At 37.3% G+C, this 25,106-nt stretch overlaps 1 pseudogene; it reads left to right on the plus strand.

The window, feature by feature from the left end:
* LOC114027492 overlaps positions 1-19,365 on the plus strand; it is a 35,124-nt pseudogene extending 15,759 nt beyond the window's left edge.
* Positions 19,366-25,106: the final 5,741 nt, after the last annotated feature.

Below are 25,106 nucleotides of genomic sequence, written 5' to 3' on the forward strand. Positions count from 1 at the left end.
GAGAAATGTAAATCAAAACAATTCTGAGGTACCACCTCACACTTATCAGATTGGTGAGCATGACAAAACAGGAAAATTGCAAATGCTGGAGAAGATGTGGGAAAATTGGAACACTAATGCATTGTTAGTGGAGTTGTGAACTGATCCAACCATTCTGGAGAGCAATTTGGAACTACGCCCAAAGGGCTATAAAAATGTGCATACCCTTTGACCCAGCAATAGCACTTCTAGGGCTGTATTCCAAAGAGATCATACAAATGGGAAAAGGACCCACATGTACAAAAATATTTATAGCAGCTCTTTCTGTGGTGATAAAGAATTGGAAATTGAGGGGATGCCCATCAGTTGGAGAATGGCTGAACAAGTTGTGGTATATGAATGTAATGGAATACTATTGTGCTATAAGAAATGGTGAATAGGTGGACTCCAGAAAGACCTGAAAAGACTTGAATGACTGATGCTGAGTGAAGTGAGCAGAACCAAGGGAACATTGTACACAGTAACATCCACAATGTGCAATGACTGATAGACTTATCTCTTCTTAGCAATTAAAGGATCCAAGACAACTTCAAGGACTCATGGAAAATGCTGTCCACATCCAGAAAAAGAACTATGGAGTCTGAATGCAGATTGAAGCATATTAGTTGCTCTCTCTCTTTTTTTTTTTTCTTTTTTTGTTTGTTTCTTCTTTCTCATGTTTTCTCCCATTGGTTCTAATTCTTCTTTACAACATGACTAATGTGAAAATAGGTTCAATATGAATGTATAACTACAGCCTATATCAAATTGCATGCTATCTTGGAGTGGGGGGAGGAGAGAGATGGGGAGAAAATTGGGAACTCAAATATTATGGAAGTGAATGTTGAAAACTAAAAATAAATAAATAAACTTTAAAAAACAGATTTGCTCATTTTAAAATTCAATTTTTTGGTCTTCAAAGGCAAGTCTTGGTTTTATCATCTCAATTCTAATAATCTCAGCTGTTAGCTTAGTCATTTCTCTTTTTCTGTATACTTTTGTTTTGTTGCTTTGTTCCTTTTAGTTTAGCTCCTTTTGTTCTCTTAGCTTTTTCTTTAAGTCAACTATAACCCACTAAATTTTTTTTCTTGTTCATACAGAGCTATAATATTGAACCTAAATACTGCTTCAGCTGTATCTCAGAGCTTTTGCTATGAGGCATCTATCTTGTTATTATCTATGATGTCATTGCTATATTTTTAAAAATTTCCTTTTCCACTCAGAAGCTACTTAGCTATTGTCTTTTAGCCACATTCATCATCTGCTATTTATTGTTTCATTTCTTCTTTGGCTTACAAACTTGATTGAAAGCTGATCTGTGCATGTAGTATATAAAATCTTTTGTCCTCCTATATTTATCTAGATCTTTTTTATGACTTAGCATATGATTATTTTTATGTACATTCCACATGGGATTGAAAAATAAACTATACTTTGCTTTGCCTTTGAGTTCTCCTTATTTATCTCTTAGCTGTTCAGTCATAATCCCCCAGATGGTCACTTTAGTTCTTCAGACAAGCATGTATACCAAATGTCAGAGCTGGCTGGTGGCTCCTTGATATCATGCAGGATTGCTATGGTAACAGCTGTGTCAAGGGCTGACTCAGTAGATCACAGTGAGGTGACCTCTCTACTCTGAATGAAATTCCAATGTAAGGGTACAGCTGTCTACATGTGATATAGCACCAGGTTCTTCAGGAATGTGTAATGAGTCAGAAGGATCCTGGGAAAGGCAACTCCCTTTCCTGACTATCTTGTCTTGAGAAGCTTCCACTTCTGCACTGACAGACATAAGAGAAGCAAGACAAAAGAGCCAGGCTGAGATCAATGAAGGCTCTTCAGCCCTGGGACTTCCTTATGATTAGGGGAAACTCACACTTAGTCTTCCCCAAAATTCCTTCTATGTTGCTTCAGGGTGGAATTCTCACATGTAATCCTGGGCAAGTCACTCACAATAAATTGCACAACATTCTCTAATTCTTATCAAAGCTTTTGATCTGTGTACAGAGCTAGATTATACATCTCCTTCAGTCAACTTCTCTCCAGAGAATTCAGTCAGAAGGCAAACATGATTCTCTCCCACACATCATTGTGTACAGGGCAATTATATATGCGTGCATTGGAAACACCATGTGCTGAATCCAATGAGCCTTCTGCTTAGGTCTGACTTCAGGTAATCGTAAGTATGGTAAGGCAGAGGTGTCAGACTGGTTGCATGAGGCTCACAGTACTCCCAAGTAAGGTGTAAAGTAGGTGAAAATGTAATTGGGAAATGTGTAACAAATGTGTAACAATAAATAAAAATACCATAAAACACAAATAGTATTACATTTTAAGACAAAGTCAATATGTGATCTGCATGGATCCTTGTGTATGGCTCAGTGGCCCCTGCTTCAATTTGAATTTGACACCACTACGGTAAGGTATAGTATTCAACTTCCTCATCCCTGTCAAAATTAGCTACTTTTTGAGTAGATTGCTCTCAAAACATCAACCTTGAACAGAATGAATGGATCTTGGTAGAGATTTTTTCCAATATTTTTGAGTACTGTCACTATGGGTGAGGCGTACGTGTGAGGATGGGGTTGATACTTACTCAAGTCACCCCACCCCACTTGAAATGAGTGATAAGACACTAAATCAATTAAAATACCTCAAATTAAATGTCAAAAGTCTTTAAAAGTCATGGATAAAGTAAATAATTGGAGAGGACTCCTGTCCCAATAGACTGAGAAACTTGGTCATGCCTTCAGGGATCATCTACAAATTATCAAAGGAGTTGGGAAAGGATAATCTTGTGCTAAGCTTCTTCCTCAGAAGATCCTTTCATTCTTCAGGCATTGGAAAGTCACCAAAGTTAACCTTCTCTGAAGTCAACTTCAAGGTGAGGAGTTCAGCCCTTTTTTTTAATGCTCTCTGATCCCAAAAGTGTCTGTTTTCTTGCAAGCTCTCATACATGTGGCATGATCTGTCAGAGTGTGCTGGTATTAATCACCAGTTCACTTTCTGTAATAGGCTGCCCAGTACTTTAAATATTCTGGAATTGGTCCCAATCCACACTGACACTCCAGAGATGTTTTCTGGGCCTGGACATACCAGGGCTATGGTGTCCACTTTCTTACTGAGGCCAGAATCTTCCCTAGGGAACTCCAAGCTCACTCTAATATAACCCAAATATGGGGAGGCCTCACTCAGTTCACAGAGGCCTAGCCCCTAAATAGTCTATAGAGTCACGTGCTACAGGTATCCTTCATCAAATGATATGAATATAATTGTCACCTAGGATCCTCTGTTCAGCAGAATGTGACACAACACCTCTTGGATCAACACTGTCACTGTTTCCTAAGGTCTGATAAGTACAAAAAGGAAAGGTTGATGGGTCGGAGATTAGGTTTTTTAAGAACTGGGATGGCCACCATCCCGGGCCTTGGCTCCATTTCCCAATGTCAGTCCCTTGAAATTCAGCTTTTGGCATGCCAATTCCACATTCCTCTCTCAAGTGCATCCAATACTCATGTGTCCACAGTTGTAGCAAAACACAACTTAACCTCTTTTACTGTTCTCTATTGTTTCTGTTCCCAAGGCAGCCTGCCTCATGAATTTGAAAAGAAATTTGAGTAGTTGTCTGTTAAACACCAAGAACCTGGCTTGTACTGTATCTGAGTTAACAAGCTTAGCCTTTACTTAATTTTTGTGCTTATACTCAATTGATCCACCTACCTGGAATCCAGAGTGGCCACTTTTGTTATCTCAACATATTCTCTCTGTCCATATATTTTTGGTCAATCTGTTAAATCAATTGTATCACTTCTAAGGAACTAGAGCAGAGAGGGGGTGGGGGCAAGGGGAAAACATTCCCTGTGCTCATACCCTCAGCAGTCATATAGTTCAACCTGTCCCTGAAAGGAATTGTCTTTCCATGACAACCTCCAAAGGGAAAAACTTATAACCTCTCAAGGCATCTCGTTCCACTTTTGGACAGCTCTAATAGTTAGGAAGTTTCTTTTCTGACATCAAGTCTATATATACCTATTTACAGCCTCCATCTATTGCTCCTGGCTGGCTTCTGGAGCCAAACAGAACAAGTTTAATCCCTCTTCTGCACAACAGGCCTTCAAATGCTTAAACTGATAGAGATCATGTTCCTCCTTAGCTTTCTCTTCTCTAGCCTAAGCCCCTCCAAATCCTTCAACTGATACTTATATAGTATGGACTTAAGGTTCTTTACCATCTTGGTTGCCCTTTTCTGGAATTCGCCGGCTTATGAATGCTCTTCTTTAATGATGGTGCATAGAACTAAATATAATGCTCTATCTGTGGTTTGACCAGGATAGAGTAAATAGGGACTATCTCCTTAAAGAAACACATACTTTTTTTAAATTAAAATTTCATTTTCTTTTCAAATGGAGAACTTTTCCTCTTCTACCCATCTGTTCTCCTTGTCCCTTCCCTTCACTCCTGCCATTACGAAAGAAAGGGAAAAAAAAACCCAGAAACAAAAAAAACCCTGCTGTAAATATGAATAATGAGGCAAAACAAATACCCACATTGTTCATGTGAAAAAAAAAAGCCTCAATCTGCATTTTGACTCTATCACTATAACAGGAGCTGAGCAGACTTTCATAATGAGTCCTCTGCAATCATGGCTGGTCACTATGCTGATCAAAATTCCCAAGTCTTTTAAAGTTCTTTGTCTTTACAATATTGTTGGTGTTCTATAAATTGGTCTCCTGGTTCTGCTAACTTCGCTCTGTATCAATTTCTATAACTTTCTAGCTTTCTCAGAAGCCATCCCTTTCATCATTTCTTAAAGTACAATTTTATGCCATTACACTCGTATACCATAATTGTTTAGCCATTCCCCAATGGATAAGCACTGCCTCAAGTTTTTAATTCTTTGCTACCACATAAAAAAGAGCTACTATAAATATTTTTGTAGTATGGCCTTTTCCTTCTTTCTTTGATCTTTTTAGCATTTTGGGCATAGTTCCAAATTGTTTTCCAAAATGACTGTACCAAAGTTCACAGTTCTACCAATAGTGCATTAATTTACCTGTTTTCCCACAGCTCTTCCAGCATTTGTGGATTTCCTTTTTTGTCAACTTTGACAATCTAAAGTGTGTAAGGTAGAACTTCAGGGTTTTCTAATTTTCATTTCCACAATAACTATTAATTTATAGCATTTTCCATATAAATTATATGACATGCTCTTATAAATTATGTAATACAAATACAAAATTTTGTTGTATTATTTTAGAAATTATACCTTTATCAAAGAAACTTGCAAAGATTTTCCCCCTATTCACTTGCCTTTCTTCTAATTTTATCTGCGTTGGTTTTGTTTGTGCAAAAATGCTTAAATTTTTGTTAATCACAACTGCCCATTTTATCTGCTGTGATCCTTCCTGTCTTTTGTTTGGTCACAAACTCTTCCCCTATCCATTGATCTGACATGCAATTTCTTCCTTGCTCCTCTAATTTATTTATGATATCAACCTTTATGTCTAAATTTGATACTCATTTGGAACTTATCTTGGTATATGAGGTGAGATGTTGGTCTATGCCTGCTTTCAGCCATATGACTTTCCAGTTTTCCCAAAAGTTTTTGATGAATAGTGAGTTCTTAATCCAGTAGCAAGGATTTTTGGGTTTATCACTTAGTTACTGTGAAGCTAAACCATTTTTAATGCAGCCCAAGTCTGCATCATTGTTTTTGGCTGATATATCGTACTACCAACTTATAGTGAATCTTTGACACATTAAAAACCTCAGCTTTTTTTTTTCTAGACCAACTGCTGTTGAACCCATGCCTCCTCCATCCAGTAGTTGTGAAGCTGATTTTTGAACCCCAGTCTGAAACATTTATTCCTATTGCATTTAATCTTATTAGATTTGGCTCAATGCTTTAACCTGTTGAGATCTTTCTAAACACTTGAATTAGCCTTTGTGTTTTACTGGTAGTGGATCCCTGATCATAACCCCAGTATACAGCAGTACCTCCATCATTAGCAAAAGGTCTTTCCCACCAGTCAGGAAATAGTTAGGAACTTCCCACCAGTGTCATCAGTATTTCCAGAAATATCTGTAACAGTTGATTAGAAGAGCTTCTGATGGGTTTGCTATATTTCTTCCATCGCAATCAATTTCTTGAATGCAGAGTTTATTATAGGCATATGAAGAGCATTTCCCATAGATGTTGATTTGCTCACTGACACCTTACTGATCAGATGTCAAAGAGTTGCACTGTCTCCAGATGACTGGTTGGTTGAGGTTCAGTAAGATGGACTCTTGTTGAAAGAACTGTTCCCTCTGCAATCTATAAAGGAGAGGGGAGAAATGGTTTCCCCCTTGTTCTTTTCTCATACTTTTATTTCTTGGACTTCCAGAATGGAGTGCAACAAGAGGGAGCAGGGATTTTTCTCTTCTCCTCCCCCTCTATCTCCAGCCACAATCATAAAATGATAATGAGTAGGAAAGTACTACGCTTGCCCAGGAAAGCCTAAGAGATGAGTTTCTAGAAATCTTCTGCCTCTTTGTTTCCTTTTTTGAGTTCAGACTAGCAATCCAGAGTATTCAGCCCACTCTGTGTGAGCTCGGAGTGAGGAAGATGCAGGGTAAGGGTGGGAGGCAGGACCTGGTTATAAGCGATACAATATATTAACTATTCAGCATCTACAGACATTTAGATACTCTAACCAGGATGTTACAGATTGAAAGCATGTATGATGTTAATAGCAAGGTCCTTGAGAAACTTTTCTAATAATGGATCATATCTATATATGTACTATGTATCATGTGTGTGGCATGAGATTAACAGAGATAACAGTATTGAAGTTTCCCCAATTGGTGGGCAACAATACCTCCCTGAGAAGGACTGTAATTTTCTGTGATGAGTTCCATATTTCAGTGCTATTCCACTGAATTAGTCCGCCCCCTGTGAATCCTTGTCACTACAAGTTCTCTGGTTGCTGAGCAAGTTGTAAACATCAGGTCACTGATTGATGAGGAAGAGGCTGCTCCCCTTGAATGATAAGCTGCTAAGAGCAGGGTTGCCACATAGTCATTGGTCTCTAAATCATTTGTGGACACCATGTCACTGACAGTTGGGCATGGTGTTGCCGAGATTGGTGTCCAACCCCCACTCTACCCCAGATCCAGCCGGCCTATTATATAGTCTTCACTTAATCCTTTTTTTCACCAGGAAGTATGTAAACTTTCTCATTATCTCTTAGTCAACAACAAGGAATTTAATAACTAATTCCCAAACATTCCCATTGACAATTACTCTTTGGTGAGGATGGAATGTCTCACTGTTTCAGGTAGTTTACACAACTCAGTTCTTTCTTCTTCATTCCTGTATACTTTAGCCAGTGCTTCACATGCTACCCAATGTTTTCACAACAATGGTAAAGCTTTCACAATATCATTAAAATCATAGCAGTCAATGGGTATCTTTACAATCTGTAGTTCTTGAAGAGGATCAAGTCCTATTGCTGTTCATTGCACCAATTTCCCAATAATTGCATTACCATCGCGATTATTCAATCCAGGACTCAAGTATGCGATGTATAATAACAATTCAACAAAGTCACTTCAGCAATAAACTACAAACACTTCATTGCAAATTTGACACACAACAGTTTAATAGTCATGTGAATCAAGTTGCCTATAACAAAGGTGACATTGGAGAACTTGTTGTCAAATATAAAAAATTTGCCTTAATAAAAAATCCACAGAATAGAAACAGCATAAAAAATGCTAATGTACATGAGGGTAAGCACCTTATACCTGGAAGTATTAATACCTTGACCTCCCTTTGCCTCAACTCATTTTATGGATTCCTACATTTCTAAAACAATTAGTCTTACCTTGACCCATTAATCCACAGTAGCCATAATTCAAGCCATAAACTTGATCCTGGATGAACCCTCCAAAAATATAAACTGGTCTCTCCCAAAGTAAAACTGATCTGTATCTCTCAGACCTAGCCCCTTATACAAATCTGTGACAAGCATGACACATAAGATCAAAGTAGATCAGATCATTGCAAGAGCCTTTATAGATGAAAATGGAAGAACAAAGAAATGAAAAATGAAATGAATCTGCCAACAAGGCACAAAAAGGAGTGAAGTATGCTCATAAAAAGTATTTACTCTGCCATGAAAGATGCTTGTGGAAATTGTGAAGAGATAAAGAATTCTTTTTTTATATTAATGGGAATGATCCTCCAGATTGCAGTCTAGCTCATCTGGTGTGATTCCCTATGTTCCAGATGCATCTGTTGGCAGATGACATTTTGATGATTACATTAAACCTTAGAATACTACAGGAACTCATCAACAAATTCCATGATTCCTAGAAATATATCAGCATAAACAATCCACATAGAAAGAACTAATATGAGAAAGAGAATGCCTATTATTCAAACTGTCAGAAAATTGGATAGGCAATCTATCAGATTAGTCCATGAGTACATCTTGGACAAGCCCTGCACATTGGCAATGAATGGGTCTCCGAAATGAGTAGGAGGAAAAGAATAGTCTGGACTGCATTTTGGAAAGTGTGCAATGATTTTAAAGTCAAAAGGAAAGCAGAAAATTGGGGCGGGGGAGGTGTGGAATTTATCAACATTTTCTCAGATAGAGGTCTCATATCTCAAAATATATAAAGAACTTTGTCAAATCTATATGAATATGAGTCATTCTCCATTGTATAAACGGTCAAAAGATATGAAATGGAAGTTTTATAATGAAGAAATCAAAATAATTTATAGTCATATTAAAAATGCTCTAAATCATTATTGATTAGAGAACTCCAAATTAAAATAACCTTGAAATATCACTTTACACCTATCAGATTGGCTAAAATGATAGAAGATGAAAGTGACAAATGTTGTAGGAGATGTGGAAAAATTAGGACACTAATCGACTGTTGGTGGAACTGTGAACTGATCCAACCATTTTGAAGAGCAATCTGGAATTATGCACAAAGAGTTATTAAACTGTCCACACTCTTTGACCCAGCAATACCACTATTAGGTCTGTTTCTCAAGATGATTAGGGAAAAGGAAAAGAACCTCTATGTTCTAAAATATTTAGAGCATCTCTCTTTGAGGTAGCAAAGAACTGGAAATTGTGGGAATGTATGTCAATTAGGGAATGACTAAACAAGTTATGATATATGATTGTAATAGATAACTGCTGTGCTGTAAGAATTGATAACCTCATTGATTTAAAAAAATCACAGAAGGACTTACATGAAATAATGAAGAGTGAAATGACCAGAACCAAGAGAATACTGTATACAGTAACAGTAATATTGTTTTAAGAACAACTTTGAGTAACTAAATCATGTCAACTATTATAAATGCCCAAATTAACTACAAAGGACCTATGAAGGAAGATACTGTCTCCAGAGAAATTGATAAATAGAAGCATATGTAGTATGGTTTTACACACACACACACACATACACACACACACACACATTTGTGTCTAATGGTAGCCATCTTTAGGGTGATGGAAGGGGGAGAGAAAAAAGTCCACAGTAGAGAATAAAAGAAAATGTAAAAGGAAGCATAGACAACAGAGTAGCTTTGTAAATAGTGAGTAGTACTTACATAGTTTTTAAGAAAGTAAACAGAGGCAACTTGGTGACACAGTGGATAGAGCACCGGCCCTGGAGTCAGGAGGACCTGAGCTCAAATCTGGCCTCAAACACTTGGTACCTGCTAGCTGTGTGACCCTGGGCAAGTCACTTAACCCCAAATGCCATGCCAAAAAAAAAAGTAAACAGTGTGAAACGTAAATTCATGGTTTTATAGTGAATCCTCTTTTTAGTTTGAGCTAGGTACATGGAAATGTTCTTTTTTTGTGTATGTATTTAAGTTCAAAGTGAATAAAAACATTTTAAAAGGGAATTGTATGATAAGATGAAAAGACAGGTTGGTCATACGGAAAAAAATGAGGGAGAGCAGGGGGCCATCCAGAATGTTTCATTGGTACCCTCAAATTGTGAAGAAATTCAGAAAAAAACTCTAGGCCATTGGGAAAACATTCTTTCTTCCCCTTCAGTGAACTTTTGGGGAGGACATGGATAAAAGTTGTACAGAATGTGCAGTCATGGACAGGTTGTAGGGTCTGTATCTTTGAAAGGAACTAATTAATTGATAAGATCACAAATTCATTTGAGTATTTGAGTAATGCTCTTGTTTATTACTTTCAATGTTTCCTGGTTTGAATTTGATTATATTTAATATTATCAGGGCTATTCTTACTTTTCATGAATTTATTTAAAAAATAACATTAATATATAGAGTAATGTTTTATTTTGAATTTATTCAAATCTTTTTGGTGTATGTAGATTTCCTGTAAATAACATATTGCTAGATTCTTCTTTTTAATACATTAAGAATTTTTTTTCTTTTTATTGGCAAAATCTACATTAAAATTTTTAATTAGTATTTTCTTCTATCATTTTATTAACTTTTTTGAGCTGTTGGAAGGAAAAAAATATTTTTTACAATCCTTATCAGCCCAAACTAACAAAATTTGTCTGCTAAAGATTTAACTGTATAAGTTTCTTTAACTCATAATTTCCCTTACTTAAAAGATAGAAACTTCACTTTGGAACTACTTTGTCTCAATGCACCTTTCATCTGTTTTTTTTAATCTTCTTTACTCTTCTTATCTTTGTTTTTGTGAAAAAATTTTGTAATTTTTTTGTCAGTTTAACCAATTAAAAAACTCTTAAGGTTTTCATATTTAGTTAGCAACTGGCTATTATTTATTTGAAAATGTGAGTTATTTTAAAGACTTATCTTTTGGTCTTGAGGGCTTGATTTTTATTTAACAACTTTGAAATTCACATATGTCTTTTCAAATTTGTCAGAATCTAAATGCTTTGGAAAAGTCCATCTATTGCCTTCATACAGAATACTGTTTTCTGGGGCAAATGATTCAGGGTTCGTTGCCTATCCTTCTTATTTTGTATACTTCATATTCCAAATCCTCATTCACTGTTTGTGTTCTTTGAGAAGCTTGCTATGATCCTTTTAAGTGTCCATTGGCATGTTCTTTCTTTTTTCTTATATAGTACAGACTTTCTACTTACCGTTTTAGTATTCAACTATACTTCTATTCAGTTTGTTAAATTGAATTTCATTTTCCTTGTCAGTATAGTGTTGGAGGCTATCTATAGTATATCTAACAGAGGTGAATGTGGAATTTCCCCCCCCCCCAAACAATCTTGTGAAATGCAGATATAGTTTTATTTTTCTGGAATATCAATAATCTTTAATTTATTTTCCAGGTATGTGACCTGTATCTGCATATTTTCAATCTCTTTTATAGTTTTTTTTCTTGTTCTCTTGTTTCCTACATCATCCATAATGTATTTTATTTTATTTTCTTTTACAGTAAATGTTATACTGTAGTAAATTAGGTTCTTTTTGTTTTTAGAGTTTCTATTATATTGGTTATAATGGTTATTTTTTCCTATTATTTTTCCTTGGTATTTATAGGATTCAATTCAGTTCAATAACTATTTATTAAGCATCTACTATATGCTAGGCACTGTGCTAAGTCCTAGAGATACAAAAATAGACAAAAGACAGTCCCTGCCCTCAAAAAGCCTATAATCTAATGGATAGGATAACAGATTTAAAATTAGGAGGGACTTTAAAGATGATCTACTCCACTCTTAATTTTGAAGACTGAAAAACTGAAGTCTAGATAAGTTAAGTGACTAATTCAAGGTCACACAGTAAGTAGTAGGTTAAAATTTGAACTCCTTTTAATGTTTCGATTCATACCAAGATCTTCCCTTTCAGTTAGTCTACATTTTATTATGTTAACATTTTTAATTCATTTTTTTATTTTGCTGAATTTTTATTATCTTGTGTGGGGTTTTTAAAAACCATTTTTATTCTCTTTGGTTTTATTTTGTTTTGTTTTTAGGGTACATGGGGAGGCTGACTCCTCTGAATCTCTCACTCTGCCATCTTGATAATGAATTTCTTTAATTCCCTTATCAAGAAATATTGTGCTTTATAGGTACAGTACCTACCCTCCAGAAAAGCCCTGCTCTGATGCATATTGTATGTGGCAAGGGTCTCACTTGACTGGATCCCAAGTTGTTCTGGGTAATCACAATTATGCATGTGTGACTACCTTGCCTTCTTCCTCTTTGAATCTTTAGTTTCTTCAAAATTCAGCTTAATCAATACCTCCTGAATAAAGCTTTTCTGATCTCCCAAGCTAGTACTTCTCATCCCAAATTACATTGTATTAATTTTATTAATATGCTTATTTTGCTTATACCTATGTGTATATGTGTTGTCTCCCTCCTCCAGATTGTAAACTCCTTGAGGAGAGGGATTATTTCATTTTTAACTTTATTTCCCAACATCTAGCACGAGGCGTGGCACATAGTAGGTACTTAACAAATGCTATTGATTGATGGATTCATTGCTTGAAGTGCCTACTAAGAGACCAGTCAGGAACTGTTGATAAATAGCAAAGTATTTCATTAGGACAGAACAGCAAAGTGCATAACAAAGGAAAACTCTCAGCATTTCAGTTTCACCAATCACTTTATTTTCACACCAGGAAGATCACAGGAACCTTCAAGACTTGATAGAATTATATCTTTAGAGCTGGAAGGGACCTCAGAAGCTATGTTGTTCAACCATCTTATTTTACAGAAGAGGAAACTGAGCTCCAGGGAGGTTGAATGAGTTACCTAAGATCAAACAGTAAGCAAAATCACTCTTGACGCCTCCTCCTAAGGGGAAGTAGACTCTCAGGTCAGACAACTCACTTGCTTAGGGTAACGTAGCAGGTGAACACCTCTTATGGCACCAACTTCTTGAGTCTCACCTCATGCATCTTACTGTTGTTTTGTTCTCCCCTTACATAATAATCATAGCTAACTTTTATACAGCACTTACTATGTGGCAGGCCTTATACTAAGCACTTTACAATCATTATTTCATTTGATTCGCACAACAACCCTGGGAGACTGGGTTTTTTTGCCCTCGTTTTACAGATGAAGAAACTGAGGTGAACAGGAGTTAACTGGCTTGCCCAGGGTCACACAGCTAGTGAATGTCTAAGCTCAAATTGGAAGTCAGGTCTTCCTGATTCCAGCGTACTATTTACTGCTTCACTCAGCTCTCTGCAGTAGTCATTCCTCCCTGCCTCCAAACCTGACATTTGCTGTTTTCCTGCCAAACTGCTTCTGCCATATTCTAGAACTGACATCTTCTGCTGAAACTTCTTCTTCCTCAAGGGAAGTATTTTCTCCTTTTTTGTAGAACTGGCCTGGTCAGTGTGCCTGAAGGTTAAGCAACACATTTTTCAGTCAGTCAAGCACAGAAGAAGAAGAAGGTGTGCCTTGGACAGCTGCATCTTTTTCTGATTTCAGTCACACCCACAACTTCCCTCCCCAGAGAGTTCCCAAGGCCCCTGTCTTAGCTGGATTAGGGTGAGTAAATTTATTTCAACTCCCTTTTCCCAGGAGTACTGCCTTTTCCTGGTAGTACTTGAGTCACGCTAATTACCTCGAATGTAATAAACTTCAGTGAAGCACTTAATATTAGAGTGGGCAGGATAGATCATGGGATCATTGATCTAGAGAAGGAAGAGACATCAGATGCCATCTAGTGCAATTCTTTCATTTTACAGATGAGGAAATGAAAGCCCAGAGAGGCTAGGTGAATTATCCAAGGTCATCCCAATAATAGGCATCAAAGGTGGGATTTAAATCCTGGTACCCTAACTCCAGAACTAATGCTCTGTCTGCTGTGCCGTGCTTAGCATACCTTCTTCCACTACAGCTAGATTTCTTTCTTCCCCCTTACATGTATAAGAAATGGAGTAAAATATATCACCAAGGAAATACATGTTCAGAAGAAGAACGAACAGGCACTAACAGCTAAAGAGGTTAAGAAAGATATTGTAAGAGGTGGAGGTGAGAGGGCAAACTCACTTTGGCACGGCGAGACAACCTATGCAAAGCCATAGAGACTAGCGATGGGAATAACGAATTTAGATTCTAGAAAGTAGATCATCTTGGCTGGAATATAGAGAATTTGAAGCAAAGTTATACACAATGTGCCTATTTCTAGGTAGACTAGACCCAGATTGTGAAGATCTTTGAATGTTAAGGTGAGAAATGTGTATTTCTCCCCTAGAGACAACAAGGAGCCATTGAAAATTTTTGAGCAGGAGAATGAAACAATCAGATTGGTTCCTGAGGAAATTTATTTTGGTCGCTAAATAGATGATGGGTAAGGGGAAGGGCTGAAAGTGAGAGTAAAATTAGAAGGTTGTGTTAATAGTTCAATAGTGCCTAAACTAGGTTTGTGGACTAATGAATGGAGAGAAGAGGACAGACATGAATGATGCTATAAAAGTAGAACCAACAAAATTCAGCAACTCATTGGATGTGGGGGGATGTGGTGAGGGAGAGGGAAGAGTCAAGGTGACTGTAAGGATGGCTGCTGCCCTCCACAGAAAGAAGGAAGATAGAAGAAGAGGTGGATTTTGAGGGGAATATGATAAGTTCTGTTTCTGACATGTTGAGTTTGGGGTGCCTCTGGGACATCCATGTAGAGATGTACAACAGGCAATTAAGTAGTGATGCAGGCCTGGAGATCAGAACTATGGCTTGGCTTGACATAGATATGAGAATCTTATGCAGAATTGGAGCCAATGAGGTTGCCAAGAGAGGATGTAGATAGAGAAAGAGGCCTAGGATAGAGCACTGGGGATAAACCTATGCATAAGGGTGGGGACATGGATGATGATAAAGCAAAGAAGACAGTGCCTATTTTTCTTGCCTGTTTGGCTCCTATTTTCTACTTGGAAATGGCATTGGATTCTAACAAGGATGGTTCAGTTGGCATCTTCAGATAGGGTGATGTTAAATATCCTTGTTTCATAATTCTTATATTCCTTATTTTGCATTTTGACCCTAAGTATGCCATGGCAGCCTAGGGCCTGAATAACTAGGCATTCTACTATTATTTATTGATGTCTTGTAGATAATAAAAAATGCCAATTGATATTTATTTTATTAACTGGAAAGTAATTAGACAAACAGGGAGGACCTTGAGAGTAGGGCCAAGAAAGCTGAGAGAGAAGATCACGTCCAGGAAGAGAGGGTTGTCAATAATGTCGAATATTTCAAAAAGATCAAGAGGTCAGTCTATAATTTTCTTTCCAATCCTGGGAAATCAGAGATTTGGAGTCAGAGGAGTTTGATTCAGGTGGTTCTGACATCAACACATGGGTCTTGACTATCATCCATTTGCAATAACTACCTATTGATAGGTGATATAGGGCAAAAGAGTGCTAACCTTGGAGTTAAAGGACCAGTATCACCTTAAGCGAGTCACTTAACTTTTCTGGGCCTCAGTTTCTTCATCTATAGAATAAAGGGGTTGGACTACACGACTTTTGGGTTCTCTTACAAATCTAAATCCTAGATTCTATGGCCTTTAGAATATACTTCTCATGTATGATTTTCTATTCTATTGATTTGAAATATATGGTGTATTCCTAAATTAAATGTAAATTTTATGAGAACAGGAAGAATGTCTTACTTAAACAAAGTCTCTAGTTCCTCTCAATCAACTAATAAGGTGAAAATGTGGTTTTCTTTTTCTTGTCTATTTGTTGCTTTCTTTTTTTAGTTCTTGGAAATGGCATTGGATTCTAGCGAAGCTGCTTAACTTGGTATCCTCAGATAGGTTGATATTAAATATCCTGGTTAATAATTCTTATATTCCTTATTTTGCACCTTGTCCCTGAGTCCCTGTCTAATACCTGGTTGAGCAGGCAATTAGCTAATATGTATCGATGGCTTGTGTAAATAAGCAACAAATCCCAGTTGACATTTATTCTATCAATTGGCCCTGAGATCATGTGCATTTGTCCCTTTCTGTTGACCATCTCCTTCAGAAATTAGTATGATCAAATTTTATTAGTCTTACCTTCTTTCCCCTTTCTACTTTCTCCCAGTTGAAGACCTCAGAGCTAATATTGGGGAACTATTTGTCTTAACTTCCTAAACCAGAAATAAAAGTTGTTTGGGCAACAACAATTGTAATCTCTTCTTAACACCACAGATTCTTTTTCTATTAATTAAAGAAAACAGCATCTCCCCTAGGTTACTTTTGTTTTCTTCTATTACATAATCTGAATCCCTTCCAAATTGGATCTCCTTTGGCTGAGAAAACTCTGACTGAACACATCACACCCTCAGATGAATTTTTGGTATAGTTCGTAAAAACTGTTGTTCATACAGTCAAATTTGACCTTGTTGAGTTACTTTTACTAACACAACTACAAATAAACATAAAAAACTCAGGTGGGCAGATAATCCAGTTTGACTTACAAGTAAATTTTCTGGCAACATAGACAAGGTTTGGTTCAGCTTTAACTAAAAGCTTTTCTTTTTCACAGGAAAAGAACAGCATAGCCTATTAATCTGGTTCCAACTTCCCGAACTAAAACTTTGGGGCCCCACCCTTACTTTTCTGAGTCAGTTGCACCTCTGACCTTTGCTTTTGTTTTTAAAGTGAAACAGCATGTTTTACAAGTATAAAGCATGCAGTTCTCAAAGTCCTGCTTTCCTTTCCTGATATGTTGAATGACATGATATCAGAAATAAAGGTAAAGACGTATTTAATAAGGGACCTATCCAGGCATTATAAATTTACAGTAAAAATTAAAGAAAAAATCTAGAGGCACAAATGCTACAAAGACAGAAACAGATAATATTAGGTTTGGAAAAGTTTGTCTCTGGAAATTATAGACATACATACATATGTATATTTATGGTATAAATATGCACATTGAACTAATGACAATAGATTAATAGTTAGACAGTAAGACAATTAATCTGGCACAGTAAATAGAAAACTACTCTCAAAACCAGTAAAACCTGAGTTCAAGTTCTGACTCTGATGAATATTATCTGTGTGATTCTGTGCAGATCAATTAATCTCTTAGCACTTTAAATAACTTTCTAAAACTTCAGTTGCAAGGTGTTGACTTGTATTGGGAAAGGGATAAACCTCAGTGAGAGTTCCCTACTGCAATGAAATTATAGGCTCAATCTCTTTCTTTATCCCTGCTTTATTTAGCGATTTCTCTATTGAGGTCGTGAAACATTTTAGCTGAAAATGATTTTGATATAGTTTCCTCTTGGACTGAATTTTTATACAATAAGGCAAATTGACTCAAGGAAGTTTAAATAAGATTAGTAATACTATTTAGAAATGCAAATTGTGGTTTCATTTGGATGACTTAGAAGCTTTTTTTAAAATTCTTAATCATATATGTTATTGGTGCTGAATTGGAGAAAAATAGGTGTTGAGTGCTGGTGTTAGATGAAGCACATGGAGTTAAAATGAGAATTTTGGATGTTTGGCTAATATGGCAATACATTTTGCATGAGTTCATATGTAAAATCAATATTATATTGCTTGCCTTCTCAAGGGGTAAGGGAGGTGAGTGAGGCAGAGAATTTGGAACTTAAAGTTGTAAAAAAAAATGTTAAAAATTTTTAAAGTATAATTGGGAAATATTTAACAAAAGAAAATTTAAAACTAGTTTGTTTTTCCTTTTTTTTTTTTTTGCTAGGCAATCGGGGTTAAGTGACTTTCCCAAGGTCACATAGCTAGTTAAGTGTTAAGTGTCTGAGGTCATATTTGAACTCAGGTCCTCCTGACTCCAAGGCCAGAGCTCTATCCACTGAGCCACCTAGCTGCCCCTAAAAATAGTTAAAACGAACTGTGGATGTTGCAACTGCAGACTGATGTGATGTTCAAAAAATAGTCAAGGGTACACATATCCTGCAAGGATGCAGCTAAGTGGCACAAGGGATAAAGTACTAGACCTGGAGTCAGGAAGACCAGAGTTCAAATTCAGACTCAGACACTTATGAACTGTGCTTGCCAAGCAAGTCACTTAACCTCTCTGTGCTTCAGTATCGTCATCTGTAAAATGGGAATCATAATAATACCTGCCTCCCAGCATTTTTGTGAGGAGCAAATGAAATAATATTTATAAAGTACTTTGCAGACTTTATAGTGCTATGTAAGTCCTAGCTGTTGTAGTTATTATTATTACCAATAATTATTATTGGTAACCAATATTATTACCAATTATATTATTGGCAACTAATATCATTACCAATAATAATAATCTCAATTTGGTTTAAATGGAGCATTTGCCCATTTGGAAATATAATTTCCATATAAAGGTTAGTTGGTATAAAGGTATTGCAGGTCCTCTGAACATAGCATGGTATGTCAGTCTTTCAAAGCTTGCCAATCCAATAACAGTCTGGAGAGGGGACAAAGGAAGATGAGAAAAGGTAAGAGTGAGGGGCAGTTAGATGGTGCAGTGGATAGAGCACTGGCCCTGGAGTCAGAAGGACCTGAGTTCAAATCCCACCTCAGATACTTGACCCTTACTAGCTATGTGACCCTGGGCAAGTCACTTAACCCCATTGCCTAGCCCCCCAAAAAATAAAAAGTAAGGGTTTTAAGAGTCAGAAGAACATTTTCCCCCATCCAGTCATCGTGGTAGAAGCTTGGCTGCCATCTTATCATCACATCTTCCCATAAGACTCTCAGAATGAAGAGGTTCCTTACTAAGAAACAGATATAAAATTGTTCCATTCCTCAGTGGATTCAAATGAAAACAAGATGTTGCTGTTGTTTGTCCTTTGTTTTTGAAGAAGACCAATGACATTTCAAGGTGATGTCTTGACTCATATGTGAATTGGATTTAAGTGAGGCAGAGTTGCAAAAAGTTGTCAGCCTCTCTCTTTCTTCCAGTCACCAAGTCCAGTGGTAAAACAAAAGTCAGGACAACTGACAATGTCCCGGGATGCAGTAGATGACTTTGACATCTTTGATGTCTGACCAAGCTCTAAGCACTCCACAGCACCTGCGTCAGTTGCCTTTGTGGCCACTGGAATACATTGTTCTCATCCACCCATTCCACTGGGGAGGTCTTCACATGTTTGGGGGTGATACCTCATTAACTCACTGAAGGGTTGGTGGCCCATCAGTTACCCTCAACCTGGCTTAGCCCATTTGCTGAGATGATTTACCAGGGTATGGCCACTGCACACACTACAGCTTGTTGGAGCCACAGATGAGAGATGAGTGTCAGGTAGAAACCAAAAGTGGATGAGTAGCCCTGGAAAGGGCTTAGCAAGCCTCTTCACACCAGAGGTGCTAGTCCTCCTTGAACACCCATATACCCCAATAAGATAAAGTACAACTCAAAGAGGAGATACTGGAGAAGGACCAAACTGGATTTATAGAGAATGGCTGGCACAATGATACACATCTTCTATAACCAATCCAGATCCCTTACATGTCATCCACTTATCTGTCACCCTTAATAAGAAGTAAGTGCTATTGCTCTCCCATTTTGGAAGTTGTCTGCTAAGGTGCAGATATTGTTTTAAATTATACTTTACTATCTATAGTCATATGAAAAAATGTTCTAAATCACTATTGATTAAAGAAATGCAAATCAAAACAACTCTGAGGTACCACATCACACATATCAGAGTGGCCAACATGAAAAAACAGGAAAATGATAAATGTTGGAGAAGATGTGGGAAAATTGGAATACTAAAGCATTGTTGGTGGAGTTGCGAAATGATCCAACCTTTCTGGAGAGCAATTTCGAACTTTGCTCAAAGGACTATAAAAATGTGCATACCCTTTGACCCAGAAATAGCACTTCTAGGGCTGCATCCCAAAGAGATCATATAAATGGGAAAAGGACCCACATATACAAAAATATTTATAGTAACTCTTTCTGTGGTGGCAAAGAATTGGAAATTGAGGGGATGCCCGTTGAGTAAGGAATGGTTGAACAAGTTGTGGTATATGAATGTAATGGAATGTAATTGTGCTATAAGAAATGATGAGCAAGCGGACTTCAGAAAAACCTGGAAAGACTTGTATGGACTGATGCTGAGCGAAGTGAGCAGAACCTAGAGAACACTGTACACAGTAACAGCCATGTTGTACAATGACTAACTTTGATAGATCTTCTCAGCAACACAAGAATCTAAGATATTTCCAAAAGTCTCATGATGGAAAATGCTATCCACATCCAGAGAAAGAACTATGGAGTTTGAATGCAGATTGAAGCATACTATTTGCTCTTTATTTTTTTTCTGTTTTGTTTTGTCTCCTCTTTCTTGTGGTTCCTCCTATTGGTTTTAATTCTTCCTTACAACATGACTAATGTGAAAATATGTTCAATAGGAATGTATATGTAAAGCTTATATCAGATTGCATGCCATCTTGGGGAGGCAGATGGGAAAGGAGGGGGAGAAAAATTCAAAACTCAAAAGCTTATGGAAGTGGTTGTTGAAAACTAAAAATTAATAAAAAAAATAAAAATATATTTAAGAGTTTGTTCCTGTCTTTATGTTATCATAGATTGATTTACTGAATTTATTAATAAATATGTACATGATATCTTTAAAATGACTGCCATCTGCCTGTTTGTATAGTAACTGTATGTTTGACACTGACACTATTGGAGGCACTGTCCATAATGAAACAAGTTACTGTACTTAAATCAAGAAGACCTGTATTCATATCCTGCCTCAAACAACCTAAAAAGCAAAGTCTTTTAACCTCCCTGAGTTCACTTCCTCCTGTATAAAAATGGAGTTAAAAGAGAACACTTACTTCACAGCCTTGTTGTAGGAATCAAATAAGATATTACATAACATGGTTTGCAAATCTTCAGCGTAAGCCTTTGGTACTGCGTGATTGGGAGCTGTCTCAGCCAGATTACGTGTGGCTGACTTTGTGCAAAGAAAGGAACAATCAGACGTATCCAGTCTACCCACTGCTTTGTTGGGAGGTTGTGATTCTTAAATGTTGGCAACTTTGAAATTTTATATTCAGGAGAGCTCAACCTTTGTAGGAAGTAGACTTGGTCAGGGCAAATGCTTTCACAAGTTGTTGAAGATGCAATTCTGCTAATAAAAGTCTTCTATTAAAAAAAAGAGTTAAATGAGAAAACAGTGAGAAATTAAGAAAATATTGGAGAAAGGTATATAGCAAACACTAAATAAGCAAGTATTTATTGAGTATTTAGTATGTACATGGCATTGTGCCAAGTCTCTGTGGTGGTTCCACATAATTACATGGCATGGTCACACCCACCAAGTAGTTTCCTGTATTAGAGGGAGACAAGCAAGATACACGAAACAATTAGAAAACATGAGGCAATATCTGATTTGCATACCAAACTAAAAATAACAATTTGTTAACATGTGGTTACAAACAATCAGTAGTATGGAATCAGGACTGAATTCCTGTCGATTTTAAAGGTAATAGTACAGTTCTTGGAGGAGGCAGGGCTTGAGAGGGATTCTGAAGAATTGTTAAAATTTTGATAGAGATAAAGGCAGAGGTGGGGAATAAACAGAGCCATGGCTAGGAAATTTAGCCCTTGGGCCTCATTTATTAAACATTGTGCATAAGCACTATACACTGTGCCAAGCATTATAGGTAAAAAGAAAGAGAAAAACATGGTCTCAGACCTCATGGGTCTTATTCTAATGGGAGAGATAATATGCAAATACATAGTGTATATATATATATATACACACACACACACACACACACACACACACGTATATATATGTATATGCATACATACACAAGATATATAAGGTAAACAGAAGGTTATCTCAGAGGGAAGACACTAGCAGTGGAGGGGACTTGGGAAAGCCTCTTGTAGGAGGTGACATTCTAGCTGAATCTTGAAGGAAGTCAAGATTAAAAGTGAGGAGGGGCACTTTTCCTTTCAGGTATGAGGGGCACCCAGTGAAAAGGCACAGAGTCAGAAAACATCTTGATCTAGAAACAGGAAGTATAGCTGAATCATAGGCTATGTGAGAGAGAGTAAGGTATAAGAAGACTGGAAAGGTAGGAAGGGTCCAAGTTCTGATGGACTTTAAATAGCAAGCAGAGGGTTTTATCTTTTAACCTAGAGATAATAGGGAACCACTAAAATTTACTTAGTATGAGGGAGGATTATGTGTGACATGATCAGATTAGAGTTTTAGGAAAATCCCTTTGGTAGCTGAGTGGAGAATGGACTGAATTAGAGAGAGATTTTAGGCAGGGAGACCAATTAGAAGGGTACCGCAATAATACAGGCTAGAGGTGATGAATTAGAGTAGTAGTCGTGTGAAGTTAAAAAAAAAGGGGGGGATGTATAAAAGAGGTGCTCTGAAGGTAGAAAGGATAAGACTTAAAAACAAATTGTAAATGTAGAGTGAGGGTGAGTAAGGAGTTGAGATTGACACTGATTTTGTGAGACTAGGTGGCTGGGAGAATGATGATGCCCTCAAAAGTAATAGGAAAGTTGGGAAGAGAGGAAGGTTTGGAGTTTGGAGGGCTTATAGGACAGTCATTTCAAGATGTCCAAAGGCAGTTGGTGTTGCTAGACTGTAACTCAGGAGAGAGTTTAAGGGCTGGATATGTAGATATGGGAATCATCTGCATAGAGATGATAATGAACTTACTGGAGCTGATGAGATCACTAAGCAAGACAGTCTAGAGGGAGAAGAGAAGAGGGTCCAAGAAAGAGCCATGGGGAACACCCAAGGTTTATGAACATAGATACCCTGGATGAAGATCCAGTAAAAGAGATTGAGAAGAAACAGTTAAATAGGTAGAAGAAGAACCAGAAGAGAGCAGTCATGAAAAATTAGAGAGGAGAGAGTATCTAAGAGGAAAGGGAAACTGACAATATCAAATACTACAGAGAGGTCAAGAAAGGTAAAAATTGAGAAAAGACCATTAGATATGGCAACTAAAATATAAAATGATAACTTTGGAGAGAGGAGAATCCATCAAATGATGAGGTTGGAAGTCAAATTGTAAAGTGTTCAAAAGTGAATGAGAGGAGAGGAAGTGGAGTCACCCAAAGTCGATGGCTTTCTCAAGGAGTTTAGCAGAGAGGATAAGAGAGAGTAGGATAGTTACAGTGTAGGAGCCTTCAGGGATGATTAAATTAAAGGAGGGTTTTTTGTTTGTCTTTTAAGGATAGGGACATCTACGTTTGTTTATAGCTGGCCAAGAAACAGTCCATAGATAGAGATTGAAGATTAAAGATCATGAGGAGGAGAGAAGGGGATAATCTGCTGAACAAGATGGGAACCCACTGAAGGATTTTCTTTGGCAACAAAAGAGCCAGCTCTTTATGTGAAAGAGGGGTCGAAGAGGGGAAAGGTGGGCAAGATTTCTAAGTGATGTGAAGTTAGAAGGAGGAAAGAACAAGAATGATTTTTGATTTTTTTTTTCAGTTAAGTTTTAGGCAAGGTACTTAGCTGAAAGAGTGGATAGGTTCTGTAGGAAGGATGCTTGGAATAGCCATTGTGGTGAGTGGAATAGTGAATTCATTAGGAGTTGTATAAAGATTGCCTTGTTGGAGTGAAGGCCCAGTTAACTTTTTGTAACACAGATTTGTAGTGGACCCAAACAGCATGGTATTGTGATTTCCCTTAACTCCTTCTTGCCACATATGAACAGGAGCAAAGGAGATGGTGAGAGTAATCTAAGGCTGGGGCTTGGCAAGGCATGATTGGTGATGGAGGCAAGGTATTCAAGTCTAGAGGACAGTATACAGTTGAGCTGATTTGTCAAGGAGTCAAAATAGGGAAGGGAGGACAGTGTAACCAGCATAGGGATGATGGCCTGTGTAATAACATGAAAGGTAGAGAGCTGTGCTGTGAGAAAGGGAAGCCTACATCCCTGAGGAAATGGTCTCCTACCTTCCACCCTTCAGATGGAGATGAAGAGGAAGTAAGGTGAAATGTGAGGGTGGGTGGGGAGGGATGGTAGAAATACTATCCCTGAAGAGGATTTCAATGGCAACAGGATCCTGGCAGGAGAATGGGGGGGTGCATTTAGGGAATGCTAGTCATGTTAATGGTGCTTCATGAAGCACAAGCTGGAGGATTGCTGCAGAAAGGAAACATGTTACTATCTCCTCCCTAGGACAAAGTTCCAGTTACATTACTTATAGCTATGGTCAGGGTCTTTGACTTTGGAGGCTAGGAGCAACCTGGCAAAGTCATGAAGACTAAATGAATCACAGAATAGTTACTTCTGATATTGCTTTAAGGGGAAAATAGAGTAAAGGACCTCTAAGAGTAATTATTCTCTTAGGGGTACCATGGGAGTAATGAGATTAGGGACAACATTATATAATGAAAAAAATACTGGCCTTGAAAAGAGGAGATACCTGTATTTAAGTCTTGTTTCTGATACTTACTAGCTGTGGAATCATGGTCTAGTTAGTTACCTAACCTTATCTATTACTCAATGTATTATCCCTTTGGAGTCTCAGTTTCCACATCTGTAAAATGGGGATAATCTGTAGAACCAACCTTAGGAAGCTGAAAAGCTGGTACGGGGGGAAGGGAAGGGAGGAAAAGATGTTCTTTGCATGGCGTCATGATGGATAAAAAAGTCCAGAGAGTCAAGATCAGAGCCAAGAGGGAAAAAATGTTGTGAACATGGCTGGCTTGGGCTCTCCTTAAAATGGAGGTTCAGAAATCTTGGAGTTTACTAAGGGGTTAACTCCTTAAAGTTAAGCCAGTTATTCTGAATACACTCCTTTTGTATAGTAGGTGAAATATATAGATCATATGTAAATATATAGCATGTAGCCTCACATTTTGTGGTTTGCAGTACAGTTATCCCTGCAAATCATGAATTTTCCCATCATCGTTTCGATGTATTGTGGGTTGGCATAAGAAATTAAATGAGAATTTTTTGGGAATTTTGCAGAAGCTGCAGATGACATGCAAAGGCCAGTATGTTTAGAAAAAAGTTTAGGAACTCAGAAATGCATAAAATATTTGTATAGTATTGTATATCAACATATTTATCCTTTCATACATAATAATTCAGACTTCTTCTAACCCTGGAGATGTGGAAGGGATAACTATGTAAAGATATGCTGCATGAAAGGTAATAGATATTTAATTATGTTTACTGTCAGTTGTACTAT

This window comes from Vombatus ursinus, unplaced genomic scaffold (genome assembly GCF_900497805.2).
Source record: "Vombatus ursinus unplaced genomic scaffold, bare-nosed wombat genome assembly UNPS02014861.1, whole genome shotgun sequence".
Lineage (NCBI taxonomy): Eukaryota > Metazoa > Chordata > Mammalia > Diprotodontia > Vombatidae > Vombatus > Vombatus ursinus.